General features: G+C 38.9%; 1 protein-coding gene and 1 pseudogene across 11 annotated transcripts in view; one reads left to right on the forward strand and one right to left on the reverse strand.

Moving 5' to 3' along the window:
* FRMD5 (FERM domain containing 5) overlaps nucleotides 1-15,441 on the forward strand; it is a 347,144-nt gene that overhangs the window by 139,619 nt on the left and 192,084 nt on the right. The window lies entirely within an intron of this gene.
* On the reverse strand, nucleotides 1,716-11,502 carry LOC129481722 (glyceraldehyde-3-phosphate dehydrogenase-like; annotated as a pseudogene).

The following is a 15,441-nucleotide window of genomic DNA, read 5'->3' on the forward strand; positions in this document are numbered from 1 at the left end:
CAAAGCCCTTCATAACATGTTCTCTCAACTCTGATAGATCTGAACAACTCATTTTTCCCTTTTTCCCTGAATACCCCCTTGCCACTAGTTTCCTGCGTAATGCCTGTTCACCAGAATGCCTGTCTTCCTTCAGTTCTTCCTATGGAAATTCTGTGTAAAATTTAAATGCCTTGAAGTCTCTGTTGATCATCTCTTCCCCTTCCACCAGAGGGCACTCTCCAATCTTTGAATCCCTATCACATCGTAAACGACTATGTGGCCCTTATTATTTGACCTCATATTATAGCTTTTGAAAGTAGATTGCGAATTCTGTGAAGGCAGAGACTTACCTATCTGTGGACCTCTCCAGCAGCCATCCAGAGGTGGTAGAGCTAGTAGGTATTTCTTGAATTGATTTATTGAATTGAGTATTTCTTGAATTATTTTGATTTAAATTGAAAACAAGAACCTGGACACCTACATCTGTGGAGAAAAATCTTGAAAAGATAAAGCAGAAAACATGGGGTAGACAGTGGGAGGTGAAACTGAGAAGGTAATTTATGCTTTAGCTTTACAGCAAATCAGAGCACCTGGAGTTCAAAACCTCATTTTTCTGAATGTCAGTTTTGTTTTTGAAAAACAATCAGTGCATAGCATATTTGCTCTTTAATCTCAAAACACTAAGAGTAAAAAAAAAAAAAAAGTGGAACTGGTTGAGTAAAATGATATAAAGTCACCTTATCTGACAAACTGTATCATCTGTTTTGAATGAAGGCCCTAGAATTCTTGTGAAGGATGTCATGTTCATCTCCCAATTATGGAGATAAAAAGTAATGAGTTGCAGGAACTTTGTAAACTCTAAAGCACTGCATATAAGTTGACCTTTAAAGTTAAAAATATTTCTTACAAAATGTGGGCCAGTTTATATGCTTATAGACTACTGTTAGCTGGTTGGTAGGTGGTAGCAGTCTCTCAGCCAGCTCTTTAAGGACGGGTGGGTCATGAAATCAATATCATGACCAAAATCAATGTATTCTCAAGGATAAACCCAGTCCCAAACTTTTATATTAAACAGTTTAAGTCAACCTGTGTACTAGATTGTACTCAACCTCTATCATATGCATAGTGTTATTAACTGTTGGGTATTCAAATGACACTAAATCGATTAAATATTTACCTGTTTGGGTTGGGTGACTTAAGGTGATTTTGTTTTATTAACTTTTAGGTCTTAATAGGAAAATGATACTCTTCACTATTTTATCCTTCCTTTTGGGCTCTTTGAATTGATTTCTAAATTGTAAGTTCTTGAAAGCTGAGAAACTATGCCGTATATTTTTGTAAACCCTAGTCCTACCAGGACCTCTTTAGCATTATAATTATTCAGTAGTACCAATAGTGATAATCCTTAATATTTATTGAGTGCTTATTAATGGATAGACACTATACTAAGTACCGTATATTCATTATTTCATTTAATTCTCATAGCAACTTTGTGAGTTATTTCAAAGGAAGAAATGAGACTTAAATAATTTGCCCAAGGTCACACATTGCATAGGTGGCTGAGCCGAGATTGGAACCCAGGTGGTCTGACTCCAGAACCTGTGCTCTTAACCACTACACCATCTTCTTTAATAAATGTCTATTCTCGGTGATGCTAATGAGAACCAAGCTGTGCACATGGCGTATGTGCAGTGACATCCTGTCTATGTTTTTATTGTGTAATATACCCAGGATACTGTGAGCCCACAGCTGGTGTCCATTAATGATAATGGTGTGGGAATTCAAAAATAATTTCCAGAGCATCTTGAGTACAAGACATTATATAATTTTCATTTTTCAGTGATCTTTAAATTCTGGGGCTTAAAAGGGACTTGTTATTTGGTTACCCAAAATAGTTTTCTTCTTTTTCTGAAAGTTGGATTTGAAATGGAGGTAATATAAGACTACAATGTGCTTTCTGATATTATTTCAGTAGGATTTTTTCACTTTTATTTTTTCTAAGCTTCTCCAAAGGGGGTGGTAGAAGCAACTTTTTTGTTTGTTTGTTTTTGTTTTCGTTTTTGTTTTTGTTTTTGTTTTTTTGAGACAGAGTTTGCTCTTGTCGCCCAGACTGGAGTGCAATGGCGAGATCTTGGCTCACCACACCCTCCGCATCCCGAGTTCAAGCGATTCTCCTGCCTCAGCCTCCGGAGTACCTGATTATAGGCATACGCCACCATGCTCAGCTAATTTTGTATTTTTAGTAGAGACTGGGTTTCTCCATGTTGGTCAGGCTGGTCTTGAACTCCTGACCTCAACTGATCCACCCACCTCATCTTCCCAAAGTGCTAGAATTACAGGCATGAGTTTTACTGCACCTAGCCTGTTTCACTACCTTCTTGATGTCATCATATTTGGCAGGTTTCTCTAGACAGCAGATCAGATCCATGACTGACACAGTGGTGGTGGGGGACATGGAAGATCATGCCAGTGACCTTCCTGTTCAGCTCAGGGATGACCTTACCCACAGCCTTGTCAGTGCCAGTAGATGCAAAGATGATGTTCTGGAAAATTCCACAGCCATTGTGCCATAGTTTCCCAGAGGGGCCATCCACGGTCTTCTGGGTGTCATTGATGGCATGGACTGTGGTCATGAATTCTTCCATGATGCCAGAATTGTCATGGATGACCTTGGCCAGGGGAACTAAGCAATTGGTGGTACAGGAGGCATTACTGACAATCTTGAGGCCGTTTTTGTACTTTTCGTGGTTCACACCCATTACAAACATGGGGATGTCGGCAGAGGGGCAGAGATGATGACCTTTTTGGCTCCCCCATCTAAATGAGTCCCAGCCTTCTTCATGGTAGTGAAGACACCAGTGGACTCCACGATGTAATTAGTGCCAGCAGCACCCCATTTGATTTTGGTGGGATCTCTCTCTTGGAAGATGGTGATGGGATTTCCATTGATGACAAGTTTCCCATTCTCAAGCTTGATGATGCTGTGGAACTTGCTATGGGTGGAATCATATTAGAACATGTAGACCATGTAGTTGAGGTCAAAAAAGGGATCATTGATGGCAACAATATCCACTTTGCCAGAGTTAAAAGCAGCCCTGGTGACCAGGTGCCCAATACAACTAAATTCATTTACCCTGGCCTTCACCTTCACCATGGTGTCCCAGGGGTGCAGCTGACCCTGCACAAGAAGATGCTGTTGTCACACGGGAGGAGCAGAAAGCCTAATATTCAAAATATTTATTTGAAAAATTGTTTTATACATTGGTGGACTTTAGACTGTTTTATATTAAAATACATAAATACATGAATAAATTAATGCCAATAAATTTGACAACTGAAATGACATTTCTTGAGAGACATAAACAACCAAAGCTCACCCAGGAAGAAAAAGATAACTGGAGTAGCCCTATGTCTTTTAAAGAAATTTAACTGGCCGGGCGGGGTGGCTCATGCTTGTAATCCCAGCACTTTGGGAGGCCGAGGCGGGCGGATCACGAGGTCAGGAGATCGAGACCATGGTGAAACCCCGTCTCTACTAAAAATACAAAAAAATTAGCCGGGCGTAGTGGCGGGCGCCTGTAGTCCCAGCTACTCTGAGAGGCTGAGGCAGGAGAATGACGTGAACCCGGGAGGCGGAGCTTGCAGTGGGCCGAGATTGCGCCACTGAACTCCAGGCTGGGCGACAGAGCGAGACTCCATCTCAAAAAAAAAAAAAAAAAAAAAAAAAAAAAAAAAAATTAATTAATGGTTTAAAATCTCAAAACCAAAAATAAAACTGTATTCCTAGATAGATTTACTTATACATTTTGCTAGTTCTATACAAACTCTTCCTAGCTGGCTTTTTTTAAAAAAGAAGCTGGCAAACTGAAATCATGTGGAAATGGAAAGAACGCAGAATAGCCAAAACAATTTTGAAAAAGAAAAGGCTGGAGATTTCACTCTCATTGATTTTAAATATAAAGCACCAGTAATCAAAATTATATGGTTTAGGCTTAAGGATAGATATATTCATCAGTGAAACAGAATAGAGAGTCCAGAAATGGACCCACATATATACAGTCAATTGATTTTTTTTAACAAAGGTACCAAGGAAAAATTGGATATCCATGTACAATAACCTCAACCTTTATCATACTCCTTATACAAAAAAGATTACATTAGTCCCTCTGTATCTGGCGGGGGGGATTGGTTCCAGGACCCACTGAGGATACCAAAATCCCTTATATAAATGGTATAGTATTTGCATGGAACCTATGTACATTCTCCCATATACTTTTTTTTTTTTTTTTTTTTTGAGACAGAGTCTCACTCTGTTGTCCAGGCTGGGGTACAGTGGCACGATCTTAGCTCACTGCAACCTCTGCCTCCCAGGTTCAAGCAGTTCTCTGCCTCAGCCTCCCGAGTAGCTGGGATTATAGGCACCTACCACCATGCCTGGCTAATTTTTGTATTTTTAGTAGAGATGGGGTTTCACCATGTTGGCCAGGCTGATTTCGAACTCTTGGTCTCAAGTGATCCGCCTGCCTCGGTCTCCCAAAGTGCTGGGATTACAAGCATGAGCCACAGCGCCCAGCCTGTAGCTACTAACTTTTGAAGTAATACTGATACTTCTAAAGAAAGACAGTGTCTTCTAGTTTTAATATTGGAAGTAACATCTCTGTGGTCCCTATGGTGGATACAGTATTTTGTGTGGTATACATATTCATAATCAACTTACTTGAGAAGGAAATTTGGGACTTAAGTTTTTATAAACATGAACTTTTTAAAGTTTATTGCTGCCAAAAATGTTTATTGCAAAGTAAAAAGGCATCACCAAACAAGAAAATAAAGTCTTCATTTACATCAGGAAAATAAATGACAAAATCACTGTGAAAGAGCATACAGACTACTATCTAAATATATTGCAGCAAGGCTGTTCAGATTGTATTTCCTGCACTTGTATCTAACCTACGATTTCTCACATTTCCCACTGACCTCACTATCTGGCAGCCTAGCAGCTTTGTGCATCTCACAAAAGACATGGTCAGGAAGGATGAACTGTCCCTAGCCACTCGTGCACCTGTACACTTCATTTGTTCAGCAAGCATGTGCATGCCGTCTTTGAAAGAGAAGTATTACGTCCGGTATCAGAAAATGATGGAGGAAAGTGACTGCTTGGCCATATTTCAGATTTAACACCATATGGGAAATGTTAATGCATCTCACCATTAGATAAGACCATGACAAAGGCTGGAAATTTAAAGCAAAGATCCTGCAACATTCATAACCACCCACCGCAGCTTATTTTAATGCAACGAGTAATAATAGTTTTTGAAAAGTTAACTTTCTGATTCAAATGTCAAATGTCAAACTTTATGGACTTCCCTGACAGTAGCAGGTAAATTGGACTGGCATGACAGACTGGGATGAGTAGTTACACATTTATGGCCTATATCAGAAGCTCGAAACAATTCAAAGTATAAAGGGTAATGATAATAGTCCAGCCAAAGGGCCAGACTAACAGTGAGAGACCACTGGCCTCCCTTTACTGCTAAAAAGCAGTAATCTTGTTGAAGCCTGGGAGAACCCCACACTTTTCTTTAGGACTGAGGCTGTGAGAGCATCCATGGAAATTACAGTTTGTCTACTTTAAGCCCAGACTGAAACCATAATCTCTCCCAAATGCATTGAGACTTGTCCCTGAAATCTGCCCCTAGATTTTGACTGTGAAGGAGTCAGTTAAGTAACTATGATATTGAGAAAAGCTGGAATGTCTAGGTTGTGGGAAGTGAGAGAAAAGAGAATATAATGATAAAATTGCATCTGTAAATCACATGGAGTAGGGAGTCAGGAAGGACATAGGATTTCCCCATTGATGTATCTTTGTGTCAAGAGCTGAAAAATGTAGGAGGGTACTGCCTTACTCTTCTGAGCTAATCAAAAGCAGCCGCAAGTACACAGTGAAATAAGATTTAGTTGTTAAGTGGCAGGGAAGAGTGTTACAGTTTGAAAGTTTATGTTGTATTCTCGACATTATGTCTAAGTACTGTGGAGGATAGAGACAAATATGAAACAGTTTCTTCCTGTTCACTGAGCCTATGTATTTTTAAGGGATATAAAATGTTTGCACACAGGGGCCTGTCTCAGTTCGTCTCTTAGAGCTCAAGCCCTTAATCCAAGTATTCTCAGATTCAGATGTGAAGAATAAGTTAGTGTGCCAGGGATTTTTTCCTTTTTCATTATTTTATGTAATTAAGTGGCTTCTCACCTTTTTTTAGGCAGTCCTCATAGAATTATCATTTCTGCCCTCTTGTTCCATTATGGAATGAAATTTCTGTTGTCCTAGGTCATCAGTGCCTAAGCCATTTGGGGACTAAAAAAATAAGTGTGCTGTATAGTTGAGGATTTTATTATTTCTGCCCCAAATATTTTGACTTTAATTTTGAAGGGAATATTTCTTTTTTTTATATATTTTTTTTATTATTATACTTTATGTTTTAGGGTACATGTGCACAATGTGCAGGTTTGTTACATATGTATCCATGTGCCATGTTGTTTTGCTGCACCCATTAACTCGTCATTTAGCATTAGGTATATGACGTACCTTTTTAAACAGAGAATGTTTATCTTACTTTAATCTATTCTTGATTCACGGTCATGTTTAGGAATGTCAGTGTTCTGTGTTGTAGATATATATGGTGCAGGGCATGAAGCTGAATGATTTAATTTGTCACTGTAGAGCTCAGCACTGTCACAGCCCCTTCTCCCCTGGGCCCTTGAACTGCCTTGGTTTTCAGGCTTCTGGGTATCCACCTAGCGTGGATACTAAGGAGCATGTCCTTAGGCACTCTTTGCATGCTGTCTTCCCTCACTGCCTTCAAGGGCTACTTATGAGCTGGTAACTCTTTGTCGGATTAGGCTGTAGAATGAGTTTCTTTTCTCCCTCTTTTGTAACTGGCCTTCTTATGTGTCAGTGTCTGCTACTTGCAACCTTGCTGCCTACTCTGTCATCATTTCCAACCTCTGCTTCTCCTTCTAGTCTCTGTTCTATCTGACAGCTCTCTCCACTTACCTTCTTGTCTTCTTCTCCTTTGTGTCGTAGACGTTGTCAGCAAATTGGAAGAAGGCTTTTCCTACAAATAGCCAGTGCAGCTCTTTAGCACTTTTGGCTATTTTTGTTGCCAGGTGTTCAGGGACTTGATCTGAAACTTAAATACTATTTTTTAAAGGTGTTTCTGAATTCGAAACCAGGGATTTGTCCAGAAACCTGTCTCTATATAAATGAAGTTTTACTTTACCTCTTATAAAATATAGTGACCCTAGCTGGGTGCAGTGGCTCACACCTGTAATCCCAGCACTTTGGGAGGCCGAGGCAGGTGGATCATGAGGTCAGGAGATCGAGACCGTTCTGGCTAACATGGTGAAACCCCGTCTCTACTAAAAATACAAAAAAAATTAGCTGGGCGTGGTGGTGTGTGGCTGTAATCCCAGCTACTGAGGAGGCTGAGGCAGAAGAATCGTTTGAACCCAGGAGGCAGAGGTTGCAGTGAGCCAAGATCGTGCCACTGCACTCCAGTCTAGGTAAAAGAGCGAGACTCCATCTCAAAAAAGAAAAGAAAGAAAGAAGGAAGGAAGGAAAGGAAGGAAGGAAGGAAGGAAGGAAGGAAGGAAGGAAGGAAGGAAGGAAATATAGTGACCCATACTAAGAATATCGCTTGTTTTAAATAAGAGTATAATAATTTAGTTTTTGTATTTATTATCCAGCATATTGGCTTGGTATTCTCAGATGTTTAAGGCCCAGAGAAAATTCCAGTTCTTCTATGAAGGATTTCTTTACCCTTCTAGAACCTATGCAGACTCTATCATAGCATTTATTCACCTGGCCTTGAAATGTGCATGTTCTCTCCCTTAAAGGCTCTTTGAAATCGAGGAGGGGGTGGGAATCTATATCATCTTTATATTTCCCTCTTTACTACAGCTCTTAAGATAATACCTTGTATATCATAGCTTTCTCCAAAATGTTCTGTTGAGTTGAATAATCCACTCACTCCCAGGTCCCTTGTGTAGTTTGTGATTGATGCTAGTTGAGGGTTCTTCCCACCAAATGTGTCATCTTGCATTTGCTCACATTAAAACTTCTCTGCCAGTTGCACAGGTTTCTAAGTTTTTCCTGTTGTTTGTCCCCAAAGATCCTGGCTTTTTGTTGCTTGGGGAAATTTAGTGTCAAACAGAAATAAATAAAGTTACTGTATGCTTTCCCTTCCAGAGCCATTTAAAAGATAAAATCTTTAAAAATGCTCTGTTCTTACAGAAAAATGCCTGTTTGTTCCTCACACATTTTTGCTTCTGAGCCAGTTCACTCCCCAACTCCTCACAATGAAACAGCCCCATTTCTTTTCTTTTTTTTTTTTTTTTTTTTTTGAGACGGAGTCTCGCTCTGTCTCCCAGGCTGGAGTGCAGTGGTGCAATCTCGGCTCACTGCAAGTTCTGCCTCCCGGGTTCACGCCATTCTCCTGCCTTAGCCTCCTGAGTAGCTGGGACTACAGGCACCCACCACCACGCCTGGCTAATTTTTTGTATTTTTAGTAGAGACGGGGTTTCACTGTGTTAGTCAGGATGGTCTCGATCTCCTGAGGTCGTGATCCTCCCGCCTCGGCCTCCCAAAGCCCATTACTTTTAAAAAGAACTTTACTGAGATATAATTTACACATCATACAGTTTATTTAAAGTACATAATTCAGTGGCTTTAAGTTTATTCACGGAGTTGTACAACCATCACCACAATATAATTTTAGAACATTTTCATGACCTCCAAAAGAAACCTCATGCCCCTTAGCAGTCACTCCACAGTTCCCCAGCTTCCGGTCTGAGGCAAACCACAAATCTACTTTTTGTCTCTATAGATTTGCCAATGGTGGACATTTCATATAAACAAAATTATACCTACCATGTATGGTCTTTTGTGACTGGCTTCCTTCACTTGATACTGCTTGATATTCGGTTTTTAAAAATATTCTTGTATTTATAACTTCTCCTCAGAACAGATGTGGTCTTGTAATTCTCATAAGTCCTTCTGTGGCCTGGTTTTATTGGATTTGTGAGATTTGGTTAAGTTGCAGAATATACTGTTACACATCAAATAACATTGGCTGCTGATGATAATGAAAATGGCGCTGTTTCAGAGCTAAGATTAGGTTATAGATGTATTTCATAAAGCTGATCCAAACTATGGATGTGGTCAAATGAATTGGGATATATAGGACTCCATGGTTTTCACACTGATCGATTTTCTAATGGGTTATTTAAGGCTTTGAGGTTTTTAATTCCTAAGGATCATAAAGCGCTGGAACTGGAAGGGACCCAGCAGTCATGAAGCTTAGTCCCTCTTCTCTAACTCCTATCCCATTTTACAGAATTCAGAATGTTCATTGTTCAAGATCAAATAGTTAATTAATAACAGAACCAATTATAGCAAGATTAGAACTAATGTGTGTCGATTCCTAATCCAAGGTTCTTTACTTCTTTTTGGATTTTGTTGCCATTGTAACCTGGGTTCTCTAGAAACAAGAGCCTGACTGGAAATTAAGTGAAGCTTTATTTGGTGGTACAATTTCAGAAGAGTAAGAGTGAAGGAAAAGAGATGAGAAGTGAGAAGCTTTGAGAAGCAAAGCAAGGCGATTAGATTACCATGTTAGCAATTGTGTCATGATGATCCTCAAAGAGACACAGCTGGTTATTCAGCAAGTACGTATGCTTGACCATGTGCAATATCTCCAGATAGGATAGATAGAACAGTTGATAAGAGCAAAGAGGGAGAGGGAATTTATCTGCCCATCTCCTCTCTGGCTGCTGTTTCCCATTATCAAAGGTCAGTCATGGAGAGTGAACTCACAGTTCTGAGTGGTGTCATGCTGCCCTTCCACTTGGAAAGCCAGATTCCATGCCCTGGTGAAGGATTTCATCCAAGTTTGGAAGTGGTAGGAGAATCCAGAAGCTCCGGGTATATAGTTAATTTGTAGTCAATAGGGAAGATTTCCTCCTGCCTCCTACAGTGTCCCTGGTTGTCCTCAGGGATGATGAGACAATGGTGTGGAGGGAAACTGAGGAGGTGTTTAAGGGACAATGAGATAATGGTGTGGAGGAGAACCCAGGAGAGGTGTCTGATACACTTGCCAAGAGAGTGCCCTTCCTAGCCTAGGTTTCTGAAGTCATCCTTTATGAGCACGATGACCCCTTTAGCTAGTGTATTTGAAAGAATTACTTAAATTGACAGTCATGCTCTTTTTTCTAATAAGACATTTTTTCACACTGCTATGGCTGACACTCTTTAGAGTATTGAAACATGTAACTAAAACTGTCATTAGGAAACTTGTTCTCTTGGCCATCTGGCTTTTCTAGAAAAAAGAAAACACCTGGAAAGGATTTTCAGAATTATAATTGCTTGGTACCTGGGTTTCTGTGTAGGTTGCCCCACATGCAGAGATTTCCTCAGTCAATTCAATTCTTATTCTTCTTTCCAGGTGAACTGACTAGCCCGTACTGAGATTTCTCCTGCTCTGGCTATGTAGGGTTTATTTTCACTATATTTGCCCTACTCTCTTTCATTTAAATATTACTTCAGATTTTTTCTATCCTGGTTTGATTATATGCTAGTTTTCCTCCTGGATATCTTTAATTTTGGGGAATCCCCCCACTACCTTGAATTTTAAATGCTTGTTGACTACCTAAATATAAGCTGGAGTATTTGTTCTAGGCCAAGTTGTCAGAAAGAATTTGGACAGTGGACAAAGAAGTAATTAAAGCTTTAAGTTCTTCAGTGAATAACTGCAAATGAAAATGTTAAAGTTAGTTGTTTGGAAAGGTTTGAAGATGAGAGAGAATCATATGTTGATTAATGAATAAGGGAGGAGGTTATTTCAATCTGGGGACAAATGGGAAGAAATACCAGGATAAAGAGGTAAAATGGTGGTTAGAAAATACCTGGTATAGAAAATGAAGAAGATCACGCAAAGAAAAGGAGATTTATAATCATGACATTTATAGAATTAGAGAATCATCAGTGCTGGAGGAGGCCTTAGAAATAATTTAGTTTAATCCAGTTTATGTATAGGTGAAGAAACTGAGGCTGAAAGAGGTTAAGTGACTTAAGGTCACACAATAGTTAAGATCAGAGGCCAAGATTTGAACTGAGGCCTTTGGATTGCAGATGGTTGTGCCACATCTACCTTATACCACAGAGTGGTACTTTAAGAATGTTTCATATTTCCTTTCCTGAAGAATTGTTTTTACTATTTGGTGGCTTTTTCATAGCAATAATTGGTAAAATTTAAAGGACTTGATTTTTAATTTATTTTCAATGTTTTAAAATGCATTGCATAGTAAAGCTTGTAGTGTGTATAGCGACTTTATGTTGGCAGTATAGTGTCAGTTACAGGGCTTCAACAAGCAAATGAGATCCTCTTAGTAGCTGAGGATAGTGCTAATCATTTAATAAAAGCACTTTAGTAGTTGCTTTTGTCGTAAAAACATAGACCACTATCTAAATCCAAATCAAGTTATAAAAGACTGCAGTGTTTTTCTGGAGTCCAAATAATTGTTCTTGTGTTTCATCCTTCTACAGTGCTACTACTAGTCTATAAGGTGCCAGAGTCATTAATCTTGGGCCAAGTAAAAAAATAAAATAAGACACAAACAACTTCCACCCCAGCTACCCACCCTAGCTCCTGGTCACAAAGCTTTGTGAGAGAAGCAGGGCTGCATTTCAGATCCCATAGCCAGGTGCCTTTGAGCAGTGCACAAACTGTGCAATCTTAGGAAACAGCTCCACTCTTTTTTTTTTTTTTTGAGACAGAGTCTTGCTCTGTCACCCAGGCTGGAGTACAATGGTGCAATCTCAGCTCACTGCAACCTCCATATCCTGGGTTCAAGTGATTCTTCTGCCTCAGCCTCATGAGTGGCTGGGATTACAGGTGCGTGCCACCACACCCGGGTAATTTTTGTATTTTTGGTAGAGACTGGGTTTCACCATGTTGTTCAGGCTGGTTTTGAACTCCTGACCTCGTGATGTGCCCGCCTTGGCCTCCTAAAGTGCTGGGATTACAGGTGTGAGCCGCTGCGCCCGGCCAGCTCCACTCTTTTGGAAGCAGATCCTTGTGTACCTTTCATCCTTGTGATTCTGGTATTACCTTTTTGAAAACTGACATATTACTCACAGTTTTATCCTAAAGAGTTTACATATGATTAAAATATGGGTAGAATCTAATTAGAGAATTATTAATATATTCTCCAAAGAATAGAATTAGCTATAATTCTATAGAATTATTATAGCTAGAATAATTCTATTATTTGGCGGACAACCCCTACGAAAATAGCATTCAGTTGATGATTACAATCTGTTTAAACAATTCTTTGTATTAGATGTTTTTGCATTCACTCAAGAGTCAGTTTCTATAATCAAGATGTTATTTGTCATGGAATTAGTTAATGTGTATTTGAAGAGACTCTAGTAAAATCTGGCAGGTTTGGGATTTTTATGGTTGTAAAGAGTTGTTCCAAATGGCTCTGGAGAGCAGACGATTGCAGGGAAGATAATAGAATAGAGGTTGGGATAAAAGCTGTTCCCACACACCCTGATGCTTTCTTCCCTCAATGCCTCATTTTCACCTGTGGACCAATGATTAGGAAAATGAAATAACATTAAAACAATACTGTTTTTCATGTTATTAGTAGCTGTTAATCCTTTACTATAACCGCCAGAGATTTTGTGTTTTAAAAGACATAAGTGATCATATATACATTACATAAAGCAGTTGAACATGAGAAGGCACACAACCATAGATATATTCCATAGGAGTGTTTTTTATAAAATGCACAATTTTAATGCTTTAAAGGTTGGGTGCTTACCATTTGCTATTTGCTTTCACACATGTGATGACGTTTAATCCTGACTATAATTCTATGAAATGGAAATTATTAATCTCATTTTGTGAATAACTTGACTTGCTCAGTGCCCCTTCTTTTCATATTCTGAATTCTTTCCTAAACTATCTTATCTGTGCTTATGGCTTCAGTTATCATCTATAAAATTAGTAACTATATCAAATTTATATTTCTCACCCTGAGCTTCAGATTTTTATATCTAATGATCTTTTTAGCCTTTCCATTTGGATATCTCAGAACAAACTGAGCTCGTAGACTTCCCTATCAAACCTGGTCGTCTTCCAGTGTTTGCTTTATTAATGAATGACATCATCCATCATCCATCTGATTGTGCAAAACTAGAAACCTAGGTCTTGCCTTAAGCCATCCTTATTCTTGTCTCATATCCAGTATGTCACAGAGTCTTCTCAATTTTGCTTCCTACATAAATCTGTCTGCTTTTCTCCATCTCTACTACCACCCCTCCCATCCAACTCTCTAGCATCATCTTTTTCTGCTATTCCAGTAAAAATACTAGTATTTGGGCTTTTCACCCACTCATATTCATTCTCCACACAGCAACCAGAATGATCCTTGCAAAACACTAATTTCAAGATGTCACTACCCATCCCACCCTCCTTAAAACTCTAATGAACTTTACTTCAAGAACTTCCCATTGCTCTTAAAGACTAAATCTTTACCATGACTGGCAAGGACTACTGTGGTTGCTTTCCTTCCATGTTCATCTTTTGCCAATATCCCCCCAACTCTCTGAGCTTTTTAATATACCACATTCTCTCCTGCTACAAACTTTTGCCTTCCCCTTGTTTGAAGTTGTTTTCCTGCTCTAAGTTAGTTACTTCCTATTCCATCTGATTTTAGCTTCCTCTGGGAAGCCTTCCCTGACTCCTAATCCACAACAGATCAAGTCTCCCTGCAGTATTGTCTCATAATATCATCTACCTCTTCTTTGTAACACTTAGCACAGTTACACTGTTGTAATTATTTGTGTGATATTTTAAAAATAGCGTGCATCTCTCTTACCAGACCATGAACTCCCTCATGATAGGGAGTGTGTCTCATTTTATGTCCTGTTATATCCCCATCACCTAGGATACTACCTAGCACATACTAGACCCTCAATATACATTTGTGAATGAATGAACAAATGAATTCAATATTCTCTAAGGCCCTTTCTGGCTCTAACGTTCTACGATTCTATAAGGGACAGAGAAGTATACCACTGGATAAGTATTAAATGGAGTGTAATTGTTCACTGTGTTTAAGAAATGGTCATGGTGTCTTTTGTTGGGACTAAAACTGGTATATTAGAGTGGGGCTTCCCAAAATCAGAGTGAAAGGACTTCTGGTCTCTAATATTGTTCCTAGGCACTATCTCAGGGTGTCCTGAGCAATATTTTGATTCTGGAAATGGAAACACATGTTATGTAAAAAGAAGTGGCTGCGGAAGCAATAGTACCCAGCCAGTAACAAGTACACCTTGCACTTGGCTCTTAGATTCAAATACCATTCTCAGGTAAAGGAATGAAGGATCCTTAGAGAAATGGCTGATTCTAGGATGGGGAAAGGAAATATACAATATAGGCCTGAAGCATCTTATAGTGCCAGACCGTAAGTGCTCAAAAGAAACACAATGGTTGCGTATGTTAAAGGGACACAGGATCCAACTGAAAGAGCTCCCAATGGTCAATGCTAGAAAAATTTGAGCAACAAAATAAAGTAGTATTGCATTGTAACCCAAAGTATAAAATCGATATACGTAAGTCCATACCGATATAAATAAAAGTCTGAATAAATTGGAGAGACTAGAAAAAGCTATAATAATTGGGAGAATAGACAAATCTCCGATGAAGAAAAATTCAAAATAATATATGTAACTACTTTGTTGTCAAGGAGGTGGAGCACAACTCCTCACTCCTTTAGTATGGGCTGTACATAGTGACTTACTTCCAAAGAAAAGAGCACACAAAGAGGAAAAAAAAAAGAGTTAACTTTACAGTGGAAAATTCTGACAGACACTGCCTTGGCCAGGCAATGAAAATCAGCATTAACAGTGATAAATGTTCATAGTATTACCCTTGATATGATGTGATAAAAATGGCACTTTATCTCTGTAGTTCTTCCTCCCTATAAGTTTTTCCTCCTTATAAAAACCTATAAGCTCAGTTAATCATGAGGAAAACATCAGACAAATCCCCACTGAGAGACGTTCTACAAAATACTTGACTAATATTCCTCGAAACTGTCAAGATCATAAAAAAACAAGGAAAATCTAAAAAACAGTAACAGCCAAGAGGAGCCTAAGGAGACATGACTACAGAATATATTGTGAGATCCTAGAATAGAAAAAGAACATTAGGTTAGAACTAAGGAAATGTGAATAAAGTATGGATTTTATTTTAAAATAATAATATTGGTTATTGTGATAAATGTGCTGTACTAATGTAAGATGTTAATAATAGGAAAGGAAACTGGGTATCAGATATATTGGAAGTCTGTACTATGTTTACAACTGCCAATCTTTAAAACTGTAGTATCTTTAAA

Source organism: Symphalangus syndactylus, chromosome 5, assembly GCF_028878055.3.
Source record: "Symphalangus syndactylus isolate Jambi chromosome 5, NHGRI_mSymSyn1-v2.1_pri, whole genome shotgun sequence".
Taxonomy (NCBI): Eukaryota; Metazoa; Chordata; class Mammalia; order Primates; family Hylobatidae; genus Symphalangus; species Symphalangus syndactylus.